General features: G+C 34.4%; 1 long non-coding RNA gene across 1 annotated transcript; it reads left to right on the top strand.

The window, feature by feature from the left end:
- The first annotated feature begins 332 nt into the window (after positions 1-332).
- On the top strand, positions 333-7,408 carry LOC113785414 (uncharacterized). Its single transcript, XR_003471485.2, has 2 exons — positions 333-606; positions 7,117-7,408. It is a non-coding gene; the product is annotated as an uncharacterized lncRNA (long non-coding RNA).
- The last annotated feature ends 12,392 nt before the right edge of the window (positions 7,409-19,800 follow it).

A 19,800-nucleotide genomic window follows, 5' to 3' on the forward strand; every position in this document is an offset into this window, starting at 1 on the left:
AAAGTGCAGTGTATATAAATAAAATATATGTTATCTTAACTTAAAATAGAAAAAGGTATGATCTCTATTTTTATAGATTGATCACCCTTTATTTTATGCATACTAATAGGAATTTAATGTGATTGGTATGAGAAAGTGGTCAAATTCGTTTGTCACTGAAAAGTTAAAACGATGATAGACAATTTTTATATTGATAAAAATAACTAAATACTAATTGAAGTTAATAGATGTTTCACCAATAAAAAAGAGTGAATTTGTAAGAAAAAAAAAACAAAATATAATAGAAGAATAAAAATACAATGAAGACTAGTATGATAGGCGATAATCTCAAAACAACTTTTGTAGTCAATATCAATTCTATAAGATCAAAACTTAGGTTCAAAACAATACAATGGAAAATTACAAAGGCATTAGAATACATTCACCCTAATAAACAGATAAACAGTATCGATGCTTCCTCATCTTTTTCTTAAGACTAAAGCTTATCAACACTATGATAATGGTAGGACCGTCCAATGGTGGAGTCATATGAAATGACTTTCTTGAATCCAAGGCCCGCTCATCATCTTTATATCTTGTAGTTTTCATTAACACATCAACATTGAGGTAACCTTCTAAATAAATTAATACTTTCCAGCATCCTCTCAACCATCATTTTCTTGAATTTCCTCTCAGGACAATTTTTCTTTTTAAAATGCCTCTTGTTACATTGGAAACATCTTTGGTTTGTTTTGTGAGGGTCCTTCTTCTCAGTTTTAAATTATGTTTGGATATTTTCTTCTTGTACTTGATTTTTCCAACAAACTTCACTGTTTCCTTCATCTCTTTCTTATGGGGTTTTTCAACTCAAAAATAGGTTCTTATTGAACCTCCTAAAGGGACAAGGTATCCTTTCCATAGACTAGTGTATCACATAAGTGCTTACATGAATTTGGCAAGGAACTTACCAAAAGTAAAGCTTGGTCTTCATCTTTAATACTCACATCCATATTTTCAAGATTGATAATGACCTTGATAGATCCAACTATGTGCTCTTGGAATGATTCATACTTCTTTCAATGGGTAAACTCATAAATTTTGAGGACAAAATTTTCTGGGGCGGGGGAGAATGTAATGGCCATCTCACTACCTTAAAAATTATTAATTTAGGATCAATTGTAGAATGATAAAGTGATAGTGTTAACAAGTCCAAGTGGCAAAGATAGACAATGCCACCTTTATTTCTCTCTCTCTTTCTCCTTCAATCACGGGTACTAACCAATCTTCTTCATTCATTTATTTCATTTTAAATACACATTTCCATAAAACAACTCTGAAAAACCCCAACACTAGTATTGTTCCTTGTCTCCCTCATCCATCAATTTTCTTTTTCTTTCCAAAATCCTTCAAACACAAAAGTTCTTTGAAGTCTTCTACAATCTTCTACCTTCACTCCAACCCCTTGCATCTATATTTCCTTCTCTTAATCTCCAGAAATCAACCAAAAATAGTATTATATGGAGATAAAGAGAAAACATGGAAAACCCCAAATCTGACACAAAATACCGGAGAAATTGAGAGTTGGTAGAGTAGGCATCTTCCATAAATCAACTCGAGTTAAAGGGGATTTTCCTTTAGAAAAATTGTGAGTTCTTTTCCTAGAACTGTTTTTGCATTTTGCATGTGGGTTTTTTGGTTTGATTTTAGTTTATTTTACTGATTTGAAAAAATGGATTCCTTAAAATATAAGAGTGAGGAAAACTGTAAGGTTTAACATATAGGAAATGTAAAAAAACACTACATTTCACTCTTTTAAAATCATTCATTCTGCATATATTTGTGTCAAGATTATAATGTGTTAAATATTTAAAGAAATGGGGGTTGACAGTGATGGATGGATTACTGAGCTAATGTGTTTCCCTAACTCCCCCTCTTTTTTTATAGAACTCACTTAAATTATTATCTCATCCTCTATTTTTATTTATTATAGCAGATAAGGGGGATTGAGGTTGGGAGTTTAGGCAACAGAGGATAGAACTCTATAATGATGTAGTTTAAGTTTGTAATCCAATTTTTATTTTGTACATCATAGGATGCTTGCATACTATGTACTCAATATATAGTTAGAATGACATTATAAGTTTGTACTTATGTTAATTTATATGATTGTTTTTGAAATATTAAAATGTATTAACTTATTACCATTTTCTAGATACAAAGTGATGGATGTTACACATCCTCTCCCCTTTAGAAAATTTTGTCCTCAAAATTTGATAGCTTAGTTGTTAAAAGAGATATGGATAATCATTCATCATATCAAATTCTACTTCCCATGTTGCTTCCTTTGGGGATGATCCTTCCCAAATAACATTTACTTAGGGAATGGTATTATTCCTTAATGTCTTCGTACTTCTGTTAACAATCTGAATTGGCACAAGAATTTAGGTGTGGTTTGGTTTCAACATTTTTGGGCCGTTCCCTCTCTAGTAATGCTTCTACTTTGGAATGATCTACAACTACCCACTCCTTTGGAGATTACATGACCTTCAAAACTCACACTTGGTTTTTCTAGAGTCAGACTTCAAAATTTTAGATCGGACATTGAAAACTCACACTTACTTGGTTTGGAAAACAACTTCTTGTCTATTAGAATTTGCAGCACGGTCTTGAGATGTTCTATATGTTCTCTAGAGTCTTTGAATAAATCAAGATATCATTAATAAAATCTATAACAAATTTGTCTAAACAAGGTCTAAATATCTTGTTCATATAATCCATGAACAAGGCTGGAGCATTTGTTACACATGACAACATAACTAAAAACTCATAATGTCCATACCTCGTTCGAAAAGTTGTTTATGGTATGTCTTCAAACATTATTTGAATTTGATGGTATCCAGGTCTAACATATATTTTGGAAAATATGGTGGCTCCCCCTAATTGGTCCAAAATGTCATCTATTCTTAGCAATTGGTATTTGTTCTTAATGCTCAATTTGTTTAGCTATCTATAATCAATGCAAAGTCATATCCCACCATATTTCTTTTTCACTAAGAGGACAAGTCCTCCCCAATGTGGCACACTATGCCTAATGAGTTGTTTGCTTATGAGATCTTCTAATTGGTTTTTAAGCTCATTGAGTTCCAAAGGTGACATCCTATAAGGAGCAATGGATATGGGTCCTGCACCAAGAGTTAAATCTATGGAAAACTTTATCTCTCTCTCTATCGAGGGGTAAAGACATTATGTCCTTAAGGAAAACGTCCTCAAATTTATTCACTAATGAAGCGTTTGAAACATTTATTTCTGACCCCGAACTTGAAGAAACTAACAATAATATGCCCTGATCTTGTTGGCTAAACATTGGAAGAGTCAAGAAGCATTGAATAAGGAAGGAAGTTTTGGTTCCTTTAGATGTGGAATACTAGTTGGGACTATAACCACTCTACTAATCTATCCATAGACTGATGTATAGACCTTTAAGGGGTATACAAACTGAGTCTACTAAAAAGACTTTATCAAGAAAGCTAATAGGACATTGAAAACATGCGAAATAGATTTCAATTTGGTTTTTAGCTACAGAAGATGCAACTAAGGTAAAAGGTTAAGGTTCATAGCCTCATTTTCTTTTCCATATTTTGAGCACCTTCTTGCACGGGGAAAGTTGGAAGTTTGTACTTGTTTCCCTTTTCCTTGTGAAATCTTCACCTTAAATTGTTGATTGGACTTGTTGGAATCCTTTGGTTGCTGCCATTTGGCTTGCTTATTCTTTTACACTCTTTTCAATTTTCCTCCACAATGTAACTCTTATGCACGAGGGTGGAATCGTTTGTGATCTCCAACTGTCCTACATTGCCATTGATTTGTGATTTCTGGTTTCTAGCCCCATTCAAACTAGTTATTTTTTCACTATTCATTTGGTGGATATTGAGTGTGGGATGAAAATCTTGACAATTCCTTAAATTTTCCCACATACTCAGCCACTAGCATGTCTCTTGGCAGTAGGTGGGCAAACTCTAACTATTTTTTATTTCTCGTACTCTTTGGATAATACTTGTCTAAGAAAGTTGATTCAAAATGTTCCCAAGCTAATGGTATTTCCAGAGTCAACATATGAGCCTTCGTAACTTTGCACCAATATTCGACTCACCCTTTAATAGGTGTGTGACAAATACTACCTTATATTCCTATGAGCATTGTACTACTTCGAAAGCTTTCTTTATCTCTTCGAGCCATGCTCGAGCTATAGTTGCCTTATGACTTCCTCCAACGACTTGAAGCTGCATCTTATGGAAATCATAGAAAGTTTTATTTGCTGCTTGATTGACACCCATTAGTTGTGCCAAATGTTGGACCAGGTTACTTGTAGCCATTGCTTGTTGGTGAATAATTTCTAATATTCGTTCCAATGGCTCAACAACACGTGGTGGTGGAGGAATGTTATTTGCTTGTGGAGAATTACGTCTTAGCCTTTAGCGTTGTCTTGCCTCTTTTGCCATAATTCTGCTTACCATACATAAAATACTAAATTGATCAGGCTTCATATTAGATTAAGTGATACTTAGAATGTATAGTAAAAGATGAAGCATCTTGGACTAACCCTTTACCCATAATTCGGTTGGTTCGACCGGTTCTGATACCAAAATGTAATATCCATTATCATGTGTCTAGAAAATGATAATTAAAATATACATCATACTATTCCAAAGGCAATCTTATAGGTTCTAATAAGATATAAGAATTAAATGTCATTGTAACTACAACAAATTATAGTTTACAAAATATCATATGAAATACCATTCCACAAAATATTAATACATCATAATAATATAACCTCATCTATTCTCCCTGAGTCCGAGCTCAAATCTCAGTGAGTTCGATAAAAAAGGGAAAAGAATTTTGTAATATTTATGTTTATATGAATATTTTCTATAACATCATAGGTTTTATAAATTTCTTAAAATTCAATCATTTTTCATAAATTTTGGACAATCTATCCCAATTATCTCGATGGTGAGTCACCAAGATACTTTGATCATTTTCCTCTCCTTGGTAGGTCTTGGCCATGACCACAATAGGCATCCCAATTACTTTTCCATTAATGAGGCTTGTTTATTGAAACACCCTCGTATCCCTTGTAACATTTTCGATTAAGACAATGTATATCATGACTTTATATTTATGAAACATTCCTCATTATTAATCCAATTTCAAAGTAATTCATTAGCATTAACATAATTACTAAAAAAAAAACAATTCATAAAAGATTGTTTTAGGCTAGAGGAAAGTCCCCATTAGAGGGAAGTCCCAATTAGAGGAAAATCCATATTAGAGGGAAGTCTCAATTTGAGGAAAGTCTCCATTAGAGGGAAGTCTCTACTAGAGGAATTTCAAGACAAAGGAAAGTCTCGGTCAAAAGGAGGTTTCTATTAGAGGGAAAGTCAGAGGGAAGTCTCCGTTAGAGGGAAGTATAATAACCCATTTAATTAAAATATGTTAAAAATAAAGGGAAGTCAAAATACTAATACATTAATTTAGAAATAAAGAATTTTAATTAAAATAAGAATGGACAAAAAGGTAATATAGGGAATGTCCAAGGGGCAAAAAGGAGATTTTTCTTCTTTCTCCTAATTTTATCCTTTCCGAGAAAAATGCCCAATCATTTTCGAGAAAAATACCCAATCATTTTCTCATTTTTCCCTTCTCATTCCCTAATCAATCTAAAGGGTAATCTCATTGTTACTGTTCACTTTCGCTTCCAAATCCTCCATTTTTCCATCTCTTTGAAATCAGTGAAACAAGGAACTTGTCTTCAAGAAGAGTTCAGAGCCGCTTTGGAGCATTCTACCTCTAGACACATATTCTCTTAGTTTGTCTCTAGACACATATCCTCTAACTTTTCCTCTAGACATGTATCCTCTAATTCTACCTCTAGACGTATATCCTCTTATTTTATATGCTTATGGCTATGCTGCCTTTGACTTGTATCTGGCATAAAGCATAAGGGGAAAATGCTTGGTTGGAAAGCAAGTTTTCTACTACTGCAAATAGCCTGGTCATATGGCTTCTTCCTGTCTAGCATGCTAAAAACAAGGAGATTCCAACCCAAGTAAACCTAACACTAAAAAGTCTTTGCCCTTAGTGCTAAGAAAGGTAAGAATCATAATCTAATTACTAGTACTTGTTTCATAAATCAAACTCCTTTGACTGTCATGTTTTACACTAGTGCATCCCATTCATTCATATCCTCATATTGTGTTTTGCAACTCAATTTTCCCTACTTGAAATACCTTTCACCTTAATTTAACTACTGCAACTAAGAATTCAATTAAAACTTTCTTAGTGTGTTATTAGTGTTTCTTTACCATATTTTACATAATGTTTTTAATAGTTTTAGTTTTCTTACCCCTTTAGGGGTTAGACATTATACTAGGAATGGAGTAGATGTTTGAACATTCAGTGACGCTGGTCTATCATGGTAAGAAAATTATGATTCCTCCAAGCAGTCCCCAACTAGAGCAACCAGAACTTCCTCCCTTATCCATAACTTCCCAACTCTTCCAATGTTTAAACCATGGGAGTCAAGGCATATTGTTGATGTTATCTTCTAACTCAAGGTTATAAGTAGAATTGTCAAACATTCCAATGGTCAATTAATATAAGGATGTATTTCTAGAAGATGTAAAATCCCTACCACCAGAAAGAGAAATAGAATTATCTATATACTTGGTCCCTAGAACAGGACCAATCTCCATTGCCCCTTATAGAATTTCCTCTTAGAGTTGAGTGAGCTGAAAAATCAGTTGAAGGATATGATAAGCAAGCAATTCATTAGACTAAGTGTGTCACCTTGGGGAGCCTTGTGGTGTTAATAAAGAAAAAAAAAATGGCATTATGAGGCTTTGCATAGATTATAGACAGTTAAATAAGGTAACCATTAAGAATAAATATCCTCTACCTAGGATAGATGACCTTTCATTTTATCATAGCATTTGGGCACATGTGTTCTAGCTTTTTAGTTTGGTATTTTAAAAGCTCTTTATAGCTTAGAATAATTTTTTAGCTTGTTTCTAAACTTTGGGTTGAAAGTGAATTATAATTTTATTATTTGCATTTTGTCCCTTGCTCGCTATGTAGGCCATAATTTGAGCTCTGGATATCGAATTGGCGCATACGAGCAGGCGTTGGAAAGTTAAAAATCAGAGCTACAACTTTTATGTTGGAATAAAAGCCCAATGTTGAACTTTATTGGACCTAAATTGCAGATTTCGTAATCTAGACTTTTGTAATAATTTTAAATTACAGGTCACTATTTTTAAAACCCTAAAGCCTAATATCGAGTACTATATATTGGGAGTTTAGTTTCTTTTCTATGACATGAAATTTTAGGATTCATATTGATACAATGAATAAACACTTTTTATTTTAATTTCATGGAATGCTAATTTAATAAGATTAGTCCACGAGTTTAGAGTTTCATCAACATCTTGAGATTCATGTTACATTGTCAATTTCGCTTCATGATTATATTTCTGTTTATTTTATTATATTGATATGTTAGATTGCTTAAATTGAATTTCAATAGGATCGATTAAATTCATTTTTTATATATATAACTCTCAATATATAGGATTGATTCAGGTTACACTCTCTTTCTTTTTTCTTTATTCTTTATATATATATATATATATATATATAACTCTCAAATTTAAACAAACAAGTTGAGCACCCCCACACTTATTTAAGGAAAGACACCTTTATCCCTCACGATCGGGTCAATTCATTGTTTTTCACTTTTGGGGTTGTAATGAGCTATATAACAAAGAATGAGATAATTAGGTTCAAAGGGGCTTAAACAAATGGATAATTATAGGGTAAACTTATTAGGCTAGTAGCTTAACAAGAAATAAATGCCTAAATCATTTTAATATATGCATGCGGACAAGAGTCAAGTCAAGTTCTAGCGTAACTAGCAATCGTGAGTGAGATAACACACAAGGAAAAAAGATGGGAAAATGTATTCCATTCATAATAAGGCTAAAAAATCTCACAAAGGTTGATGGCCTATCACAAATGATACACAATTTAGCATTTTAATCCAATTTATTTTACCAAGAATGCAAAGATACTATCCAATCATGCTAGTCCAAACAAAGTCACAATATTTACAACCACAAAATCTGATGAAAAAGCATGCAATGCAATGTCCATTTTGATTTATTTATTTATTTATTTTTATTTTGAAATATAACAAATAAAATTCTAAATAATACCTCCACACTTAAATTATACATTTTCCTCAATTAAAGTAACAAGTATAAAATAAGAGTAAGGAAAGGGAGTTCTCTGTTCAAACTTCAGTGTAGGTGGGTTTTTCCAAAGAGATGTCTTCTATGGTAGCATCTCGAAGCACATAGCTCTCATGGAATAGCTTGAGGCGTTGTCCATTTATTTTGAACACTTTCTTGGTGTTTTCACTTTTTATTTCCACTGCACCATGAGGAAAAATGTTAGTAACAACAAAAGGGTCAATCCACTTGGATCGAAGTTTCCCAGCCACAATTTTCAGACGGGAGTTGTGAACAATAAAACTTTTTTGCCAATGAAAAATTCCTTCCTAGAAATCATCTTATCATGAAAGTACCTAGTTTTCTCCTTATAGGTCCGAGAGTTCTCATAAGCTTCAAGTCTAAGTTCTTCAAGTTGTTGCAATTGAAGGTTTCTCTCAAAACCTGCTTTCTCCATCTCAAGGTTACAACTCTTGACCGCCCAATAAGCACGATACTCTATTTCCACTATGTGGTGGCATGCCTTACCAAACACAAGTCGATAAGGGGACATCCTGATTGGTGTTTTGTAGGTTGTTCTATGAGTCAAAAGAGCTTCTTCAAGTCGGTGGCTCTAGTCTTTCCTGTTTGGCTGCACCATTTTTTCTAAGATCTGTTTGATTTCCCTGTTTGAGATTTCAGCATACCCATTAGTCTGGAGATGATAAGGTGTGGAAATGTTGTGCAGAACCCCATACTTCCAAAGCAAAACGTCTATGGTGTGGTTGCAAAAATGAGTGCATTGATCACTTATGATGGCTCGGGGTATTCCAAACCTGCAAAAAATATTTGATCTGATAAAATCTACAACAACTTTAGAATCATTAGTCCTAGTGGGTATTGCTTCCACCCACTTCAAAATATAATCAACAGCTAGTAAAATGTAGACAAAACCAAAAGATACAGGAAAATGACCCATAAAGTCAATGTCCCACACATCAAATACTTCACATAAAAGCATAGGTTGTTGAGGCATCTCACTCATACGAGTGAATGATTTTCCTACTATTTGGCACTTTTCACAAGTTTTGTAAGTCTCAAAAGCATCTTTAAACAAAGTGGGCAAAAAGAAACCCGAGTATAAGACTTTTCTTGTTGTCCGAATCAATCTTAGTTTTGCTTCCGATTTCTTCAGCAAGAACTTCAAAGCTGCATGGTCAGTAAAAACAACTACCTTCGAACCTATCAAATATGATCTAAACTTACCAAGTGCAAAAACAATAGCTAAAAGTTCCTTTTCAATGGTAGTATAATTAGTATGTGCAGAATCTAAAGTCCTAGAAGCATAATAAATAACATGGGCAGCCTTACCAACCCTTTGTGGAAGGACTGCTCTCATTGCATAGTTAGATGCATCACACATAATTTCAAAAGGGATGGTCCAATTGGGTGGCTGAATTATGGTTGTAGAGGTAAGTGTTGCCTTTAAGAATTCAAACGTCTTCTTGCATTTGTAATCAAAGGTGAAAATGACATCTTTTTGCAACAAATGTGATAGCGGAAGAGCTATCTTGTTGAAATCCTTGATAAAGCGCCTGTAAAAACCTGCACGGCCAAGAAAAGAAGGAATCTCACGGAAGCAAGATGGGTAAGGCAAATTAGAAATCACATCAATCTTGGCAGGATCGACTTCTATCCCATTTTTAGAGATCACATGTCTCAAAACTATGCCTTGTTCAACCATAAAATGACAATTTTCATAATACTGCACAAGGTTAGTTTCAATACATCTATGCAAAACTCTGTCTAAATTGTTCAAGCATGCATTAAATGAGGAATTATAGACAGTAAAATCATCCATGAAAACTTCTATTCAATTTTCTATCAAATCAGCAAAAATACTAATCATGCAGCGTTGGAAAGTTCCAGGAGCATTGCATAGGCCAAAGGGCATCCTCCTATAGACAAATATGACGAAAGGGCAAGTGAACATGGTCTTTTCTTTGTTATCTGATGCAATATGGATATGAAAATAACCAGAAAAACAAACAAGAAAACAATAATGTGACTTACCAGCCAACTGTTCAAGCATCTGATCAATGAACGGTAAAGGAAAATTATCCTTTCTAGTTGCCTGGTTTAGTCTCCTGTAATCGATGCATACCCTTCAACTGTTCTGCACTCGTGTGGATATAAGTTCATTATTTTCATTTTTAACCACTGTGATTCTAGTTTTCTAAGGGACTACCTACACCGGACTCACCCATTGACTATCAGAGATGGGGTATATAATGCCTGCTTGAAAGATCTTGGTCACTTCTTTTTTTACAACATCCATAATTAATGGGTTAAGTCACGTTTGGGGCTGTCTGACTGATTTTACCCCGATCCTCATGTAGTATCCTATGCATGCACATGGATGGGCTAATTCTAGGAATATCAGCCAAGGTCCATCTGATTGCCGTCATGTGTTTTCTTAAAATCTGCAACAGCTTCTCTTCCTAATTATTTTCAAGTTTGACTGAAATAATCACAAGTAATTTCTCACTTCCTTCTAAATATGCATATTTCAAATTTTTAGTAAGTGGTTTAAGCTCTATAATCGGTGGCTGCTTAATGGAGGATACAACACCAGTGGCCGAAGCTAAGTCTGCAAAATCAATTATATTAGTAGAAATATCAATATCATCACAATGATCAACCTGCAAGGCAGCTTCGATCTCAGCATACACAGAGCACAATTGAGTATCTGTACATAATTCACAAGTATAAGTATCATCAAAACCAGACAATGAAGGAAAATCAGTAGCAAACATATCAGGGTAAGTGTCATCAACAAAATCAGCAAGCAATTCAATTTGAAAAATTGAATGTTCTTCCATGGGGTGTTTCATAGCATCAAAGAAGTTAAATTTTACAATGTTATCACTAAATTCCATGGGTAGAGTTCCAACATGTACAACAAATTTTGTTATAGCAGTTTTCAAGAATGGTCTGCCTATGATGATAGGCGCTCTATTGGACTTATTTTCTCCCTCTCCCTCCATGTCCAGAATGTAAAAATCTGCAGAAAATATCAATCCATTAACTCGAACAAGTACATCATCCACAAGTCCAGTAGGACGAGCATTGCTCTTGTTCGCCAATTGTATGGTAACACATGTACTCTGTAAAGGTCAAAGAGCAAGAGAGTTAAAAATAGATGTAGGCATAACATTAATGGAAGCTCTTAAATCTAACATAACATTTTCAAATTGACTATTGCCTATGGTACATGGAATGAAAAAAGTTTCTGGATCTTTGCATTTTTGAGGCATGGGCTGAATGAGGGCTGAAACATTTCGCCTCATGTTTACTCTTTCATTACCTTTTAACTTTCTCTTGTGTGTGCACAAATCTTTTAGAAATTTTGCATATCTCAGAATTTGTTTAATTGCTTCAAGGAGGGGAATGCTCACTTTCACCTTCCTAAATGTATCTAGGATCTCGTTGTTCCTATGTTCCTCGCCCATTTTCTTAGTCTTCACTGGCCTTGGAGGAAAAGGAAGTGATATATTTTGTTCAACGTCAACAGTTTCAGGAATCAAAGTGTCCTCAACAACCTTGTTATTTTTCACAGCAGTTTCAGGTACCTTTGGTATTTCAACAGCTTTCTCAGACCTCAATGTAATTGCAATGACATTGGAAGCATTTGGATTTACTACTGTCTATGCAGGCAATTGGTTTGACCCCTGAGTCTGCAATTGATTAATTGAAGTGGCTAGATGACCATTCTTTGTTTCCAAATTTTGAATGGTGGAATCTATTCTTTATTGAAATTGGAGATTCTAGACAACAATTTGCTTAACGAGGTTATCTAATGAAGGTGCATCGTTTTGCTGTTGTGGAATATTTTGTTGTTGTTGTTGTTGCTGCTTAGGTTGCTATTGTGCATATGAATACTTCCATCTCTGGTTGGGATAGTTTCTCTAACCAAGATTGTACCTGTTAGATGACATGAGGAGCATCAACACTTGGATCTTCTTGCAATGTAGGACATGAATATGTAGGATGCTCTGGAGAAGTGCAAATACCACATACCACTGCTTGGGTTTTACATATTGTCAACTTTTTTTACTAAAGATGTAAGCTCATCAAGTCTGCCTTCTAAATTCTTGTGGGAAGAAGCTTTAATTTAATTCACACCCCTTTCCAACACTGCTGAATTGCTTCTAGTTGTAAATTGTAAATTGTTGAGAACTAATAGATATGTTCTCAATCATAGCCTTTTCTGCTTTTGGGGTCTTATCGACAAGTGTTCCCCCACTAGCAGCATCCAAAATGCTTCTACCCATAGGTAGCAAGCCTTCATAAAAATATTGGATGAGCAATTGTTCAGAAATCTGGTGATGAGGACAACTATACACTAATTTCTTAAATCTCTCCCAATACTCATGTAATGATTCCCTGTCAATCTACCTAATGCCACATATTTCTTTTCTGATTCAAGTAGCTCTTGAGGCAGGGAATAATTTTTCTAGAAACAATTTCTTGAGATCATTACAACTTGTAACAGAACCTAGTTGAAAGTAGTATAACCAGTCTTTGACATCATCTTGGAGTGAAAATGGGAAGGCTCTTAGCTTAATATGGTCTTCTGTGACTCCTTGAGGCTTCATGATATAACACACAACATGGAATTCTTTCAAGTGTTTGTGGGGATCCTAGCCTGCAAGACCATTAAACTTTGGAAGCAAGTGTATTAAACCAGATTCAAGTTCAAATGGTACAGTAACTTCAGGATATGTGATACATAATGCATTATAATTGACATTAGGTGCAACAAGTTTTCTTAAGGTTCTATTATTCGCATTAGCCATATTTTGCAACAAGTTGTCACTTTCATTATCTGACTCTAACTCGTTAGCACTAACAGCTCTATTAAGTCTACGCATAAATGAAATATCCTATCTATTTCAGGTTCAAAGGAATGTAGATTTACAGAACTAGTCCCAGTCATGCATCATCATAACAATGCAATGCAAAATCACAATTTTGAAAATTCCAACAATGTCCCTATCGCTAAAATTGAAGTGAAAAATCGAAAACCTTATAAAATAAAATCCAAAAAATATAAAAATACCACCTAAAATTTCTAAAATTCAAATAAAGGCAACACAAATTTTTTGGAATTTTAAGAGAATACGAAAAATTAAAAAAAAAATGGGGTCTAAACGAAGGAATTCAAATTTTTCAGATTTTCTGGCGAAATTTCTGGGCAATCCGAGACAACTGCCTGAAAATCGGGTTTTTTGACTATCAACGTGTCTACGAGCTTGCAACAAGCCTATTCGATCAGTAGAGCAACAAAACACGAAGAAACAATTGTTAGGATGATTGGTAATACTCTAATATTGTTTAATATTGGTTAATATTGTTATCGGAATGTCCCCTTAGAGTTGAGTGAGCTGAAAAATCAGTTGGAGGATATGATAAGCAATCAATTCATTAGACCAAGTGTGTCACCATGGGGATTCCCTGTGTTGTTAATAAAGAAAAAAAAAATGGCATTATGAGGCTTTGCATAGATTATAGACTGTTTAATAAGGTAACCATTAAGAATAAACATCCTCTACCAATGATAGATGACCTCTTAGACCAATTAAGAGGAGCTACTATATTTTCCAATATTGATTTGATATTTGGATATCGTCAAATAAGAGTAAATAGAGGATATCCCCAAAACAACCTTTAGGACCATATATGGGCATTATGAAATCTTAGTTATGCCTTTGGGGTGACCAATGCCCCAGTTGTATTAATGGATTATATGAATAGGATTTTTAGACCATACTGTTGGACTTTAGTCCTTTGAATCTTAATTTTTGACATAATTAACAACATACAATATTCATACTTCATATGATAAATCTAACAGTTTAATTGAGCAAGATTTCAGGAACCATAATCCAATCCTACACACTTGGATCAAATTGCTTGGAACACAAGAAATCAACAAAAGTTGAATTCTGACTATGTAAATCGATTGGGAAATCGATTTCATAACAAGGGTGTAAGGAAATCTTAAGTGTTTGTAAATGTGCAATCGATTTTCTTAATTAAAAAAAGAAAACTGCACAAGTCAGTAGCACTCTGATTTGGAGAGTAATCGATTGGGCAATCGATTGAACATTTCACAAATTAAATCTGATGGTAACACATCGATTGGTAAATCGATTGGATAAGTCACAGTAGCACTCCAGTGCTGAGGGAATCGATTGGCAAATCGATTGACAAAGTATCATTTGAAAAATGACCTCACCTGTGACAAATACAATCGATTGGACAATCTATTGTTGAAATTTTCAATTCTGATAAAGTTTGGTTGCAATCGATTGGAAAATCGATTGAACTAAACACCAGGTAAAAACTTTTCAGGAACATGCTACCAAAGCGATTGACAAGTCGATTGACATCAAATAACTGAGTCACTGTTTTGAATTAAATCGATTGGCAAACCGATTGACATTAAAACTGAGTCACTGTTTTGAATCACATCGATTGACAAATCGATTGACATCAAAAAACTGAGCCACTGTTTTGAACACAATCGATTGGCAAATCGATTGAAATAAACTTTTTGAAAACACAGTGAACTCTGAGATTGTGACCAAATCGACTCTGTGTTTTTATACATCGACTCTGAGACTTGGCAAATCGATTGAGTAATCGATTGAAATTACTTTTATTGAAACAGTTTCCCAGAAATCGATTAGGAAATCGATTTATACAAGTCTGGACATGTTCTACTGAAAAGTGTTGCTTTTAAAGAATCGATTGGTAAATCGATTAGCTTGTATAGTTTCAAGATTAAAGAAAAACAAGACTCGCGATAATCGATTGGCAAATCGATTTAGCACCTTTTATAACTTTACAAAATCGATTGGGAAATCGATTTCGTAGTTGGTTTTTCAGAAACTATATAAACTGTCTTTCAATCTTTATTCATATAACAATTCATAACTTTCATAATTTCTCATAATACTTTTAACTGTTTATAACAACAAACTAACGACTTCATAATTGTGATTACAGATTTCAATACACTTTGTTGACAATCTAAGAGAAATGATAATGTGCTCATGAACAATACTTGAACATCCAGATTTGTGAGGAGCAACATTCATAAAGATTGAAGACTCTTTTGTTTTACATCTTTTATTCATTCTGTAATAAATCTTTGAAAGAAATAGGACGCAAGAAAAGCCAGCTTGAAACTGGTGGCTACTTTCTTGGTTGAGAGGGCTCAACAAGAAAGAGTCGTACTTTGATTCTGTGATAGGCTGCTGAGTGTCTACAAGGATCAGAGGGTATTCAATAGGAAAGACATAATTAGAGATTGATAGGTTTTAGAAATCCAGCTAGAAACTGGTGGCTACTTTCTTGGGTGAGAGTGCTCAACAAGAAAGAGTTGCACTGTGATTCTGTGTTAGATTGACGAGTATCTACAAGGATCAGAGGGTAATCAATAGGAAAGAGATCATTAAGATAGATAGGTTTCGGGGAGGAAACTGGACAATCTGTAAATGATTCTTTCTATTGAAGGAGAAGAAAATCTGAAATCCGTTTGGATTTTCAGGACTGGACGTAGGTTGTCGTTGAACAACCGAACCAGGATAAATCTCTGTGTCTTCTTCTCTAACTCTCTCTCTTTAATTTTCTATATTGCTAACTTTGCATGCCTCAAAATTTAAATTCCGCTGTGCACTTGATGCTGATTAATTTTGTAACGAAAACTGATATATTTTCTGTTATTGCGAGGTCACTGATATCAACACATACCTTGATAGATTTGTAGTGATTTTTACAGATGACATTTTGACATACTCAAAAACCGCAGAGGAACATGTAGAACATCTTCAAATAGTGCTACCAATACTTAAAGATAGGAAGTTGTATGCCAAACCTAGTAAATATGAATTATGGATGTCAGAAAGAATATTTTTAGCCAATGTGATCACCAAGGGAGGAGTGGCAGTGGACCCCTCTAAGGTAGAGGCAATTTGGGAAAATTTTCTAATGAATCTCTATAGTACCATGTCAATCCTAAGAAGCTCCTAACTTCAGTCACATTCTTAGGTTAACCACTGACCTGGTTAACCAAGAAAAATAACATTTTTTGTGTGGGATCATGAGTGTGAGAGGAGTTTCAAACACTCAAAACCAAACTGACCACTGCTCATATGTTGGACATCCCATATCCAACTTTAGGATTTCAGGTATACTGTGATGCATCATTAACAGGTCTAGGTTATGCGTTGATGCAAAATAGTCAAGTAGTGGCTTATGCCTCAAGGAAACTCAAAGCACATGAGGATAATTAACCTACCCATGACCTTGAATTGGCTGCCATAGTATTTGCTCTAAATATCTGGAGACATTATTTGTACGGATCACATTTTAATGTCTTTAGTGACCCGAAAAGTCTAAAGTAGCTAATTGACCAAAGGGAACTTAATATGAGATAAATGAGATGGGTGAAATTCTTGAAAGACTATGACTTTGAGCTAAGATACCACCCAAGCAAGGTCAAATGTAATGGCAAATGCCTTGAGTAGAAAGTCACTGCGTATATCATTTATGTTGATTCAGAAACTGTTATTACTAGAAAATTTTAGAGATTTAAATTGAAGGATGACACCTCTTCAAAGCAAAATTCTTTGAAAAAGTAGGAAATAACCAATGATCTTACAGATCAAATTAAGCATTCCCAAGAACTAGATGGAAAGTTACATGTTAAGAAGAATCAAGAGAAATTTTCAAAGGCAACAGATGGGACAATTCTGTTTCGAAACATAATTGTATACTTAGGTACTAGGAATTAAAGAAAATAATATTAAAGGAAGCTCATAAAAGCCACTTGACCATTCACCCTGGAGCCACCAAGATGTATCAAGATCATAAGAAGAATTATTGGTGGACAGGCATAAAGAAGATGTGGTTACCTTTGTTGCCCAGTGTCTCACTTGTCGAAAGATAAAAATAGAACATTCGAGGCCAACAGGTCTACTGCATCCACTAGACATACCTGAATGGAAATGGGATTCTATATTTCCATGGATTTTGTAGTAGGACTACCTCATACCCAGTCACGGTGTGATTCCATTTGGGTAATTATAGACAGATTGACTAAGTCAGCCAATTTCTTACATGTTAGGACTACCTACAATACCTCTAAGCTAGCCAAATTATTTATAAATGAGATAGTAAGATTAAATGGGGTACCTCACAGCATAATATCAGATAGAGACCCCAAACTCATGGCGAAGCTAAAAGAACCATCCATACTTTGGAAGATATGTTAAGGGCTTGTATTTTGGAGGATGGGGGAAGTTGGGACACATACTAGCCTTGCCACCATCTTTTTCCATTCTCCATGATGTTTTTCAGGTCTCCCAATTAAAGAAATATATTCCAAAACATCACCAAATCCTTAACCACGAGTCTCTCCAACTTAAACCCAACCTCACACACAATTTGGTGTCAGTTCAGATTGTTGATAGGAGCATCAAGGCATTGAGGAACAAAACTATTCCCCTAGTGAAGGTTGTTTTGGAAGGATCATATTCAGAAGAAGCAACTTAGGAGATAAAATATATTAAAAATAAAAGGGTAGTCAAAATATTAATACCTTAATTTAGAAATACATAATTTTATTTAAAATATAAATGGACAAAAAGGTAATATCGGGAATGTCCAAGGGTCAAAAAGGAGAATTTCCTTTTTTCCCCTCATTTTATCCTTTATGAGAAAAATACTCAATCATTTTCTCATTTTTCTATTCTCCTTCCTGTAACCAGTCTAAAGGGTAACCCCAATATTATTGTTCACCATCTCTTCCAAAACCTCAATTTTTCCTTCTCTTCCAAATCTTCCAAGACTAGAAGTTCACTAAAGTCCCCAAAGCTGCCCAGCAGCCTTACATGCGTAAATCTATCTCTTCATCCTTGCGAATCAAATCAAATCATTGAAGTAAAGAACCCGTCTTCCTGAGGAGCTCATAGCTACTTTGGACCAGAATCTTCTTCATTATGTGCCATTATTTTGAGTTATGTTAAATTAAATTCTTTTAGCATGAGGGTTATGGGAATTTATTCATTGAATTTTTTTACTTCTTATCAGAAATTGTTTTGGAGCGTTACGGGTTAGAAGAACTTAGAGGAAGAGGAAATGAAATTTTTAGCATATAGGTGATTTGAAACTGCACCCAAATGAATTTAAAATGTCATGCATATTGTTTCTTTGATCATTGCATGATTGTTGTGTTACAAATTTAGGATCTTTGAGGATTTTGAGTAAAGAATTGTAGTTTGATGTGTGAATCCTGTTACTAAAGGCAAATGGGCGTGCCTTGGATATTCTTTCCCTCGCCTCTGTAGTTTTGCCTACGAGTGTCATTCAGTAACTTTGGGGTTTTTGCCTCTAGTTATTGTTTCAAAATCTTATGTATTTTTACCTTTGACAATTCTTTTCTATATTGCTACCTTTGGTTCCTAACTCATAATTTTGGGCATTCTGCTTCTGATGTTTTACTTACATTTCTAGGCATGTTGCCTCTAATGCTATTTCTCAATTCTGACTATTTCTGCATCTAACTTCTCCTTTTGTTTTTTCCTTTGTTAGTTGTATTATGGTTTTTTGTATTTTGCCTCTGATAAATTACTTTTGTTTTTGTGTATTGTGAAATGCTTCTATTTGGCCTCTGATAATACTCTTCTACTTTTCCCTCTGATTTTTCTTATTCTACCTTGCTTCTGATTTTCTCCTTCCATTTTGCATCTGGTTTTTCCCTTATGTCTTTCCTCTGATCAAGTTGCTTGATCCAAGTCCCTCTTATCAAGTTATCTCTACTCCAACTCCATCTAATTAAGATGCCTCTAGATTTGCATCGTTGGGTTTGGCCTCTGGACACTATCATCTGATTCTTCCTCTAGACACGTATCCTATAATTTTGCCTCTAGACACGTATCGTATGATTCTATCTCTAGACATGTTTCATCTAACTCTGTCTTTGATCACATACCCTCTAACTCTGATTATGTTGCCTCTGACCTATATGCTTCTTGTCGTGCTGCCTTTGACCTGCTACTTCAAAATGCATTGCATCTGGTCAAGAGTTCTACCTCGGGCTAAGTTTGAAGTTCCAACTCTGATAAGAGAGTTATGATTTAATTTCCATTTTATTTTCACTATATTTTTAAGTTATTATAAGTGTTATCGAGTAATGATGCATTGCAGACATAATATTATCAAGACATTGCATACATAACATCTCAAGTGAATTACATTTTCATTAATCATATCATGCATGACCATAATCACGATGCGACATTCAGGTTTGTTCCATGCATGGAACAACAGGTAGAGGAGAACAATCAGAACACTGACTAGGGTTTGGCCAGACCACCTTTACCAACTATGACTCAATTTTCTTCGTAACCCACATCAAGATATTGGACAAATTATCCTTGTTTAAAGAAAAAGAATTGAGATCATGTATATAGTGAAAGAATGA

The sequence above is a fragment of the Cicer arietinum genome, chromosome 2 (genome assembly GCF_000331145.2).
Source record: "Cicer arietinum cultivar CDC Frontier isolate Library 1 chromosome 2, Cicar.CDCFrontier_v2.0, whole genome shotgun sequence".
Lineage (NCBI taxonomy): Eukaryota > Viridiplantae > Streptophyta > Magnoliopsida > Fabales > Fabaceae > Cicer > Cicer arietinum.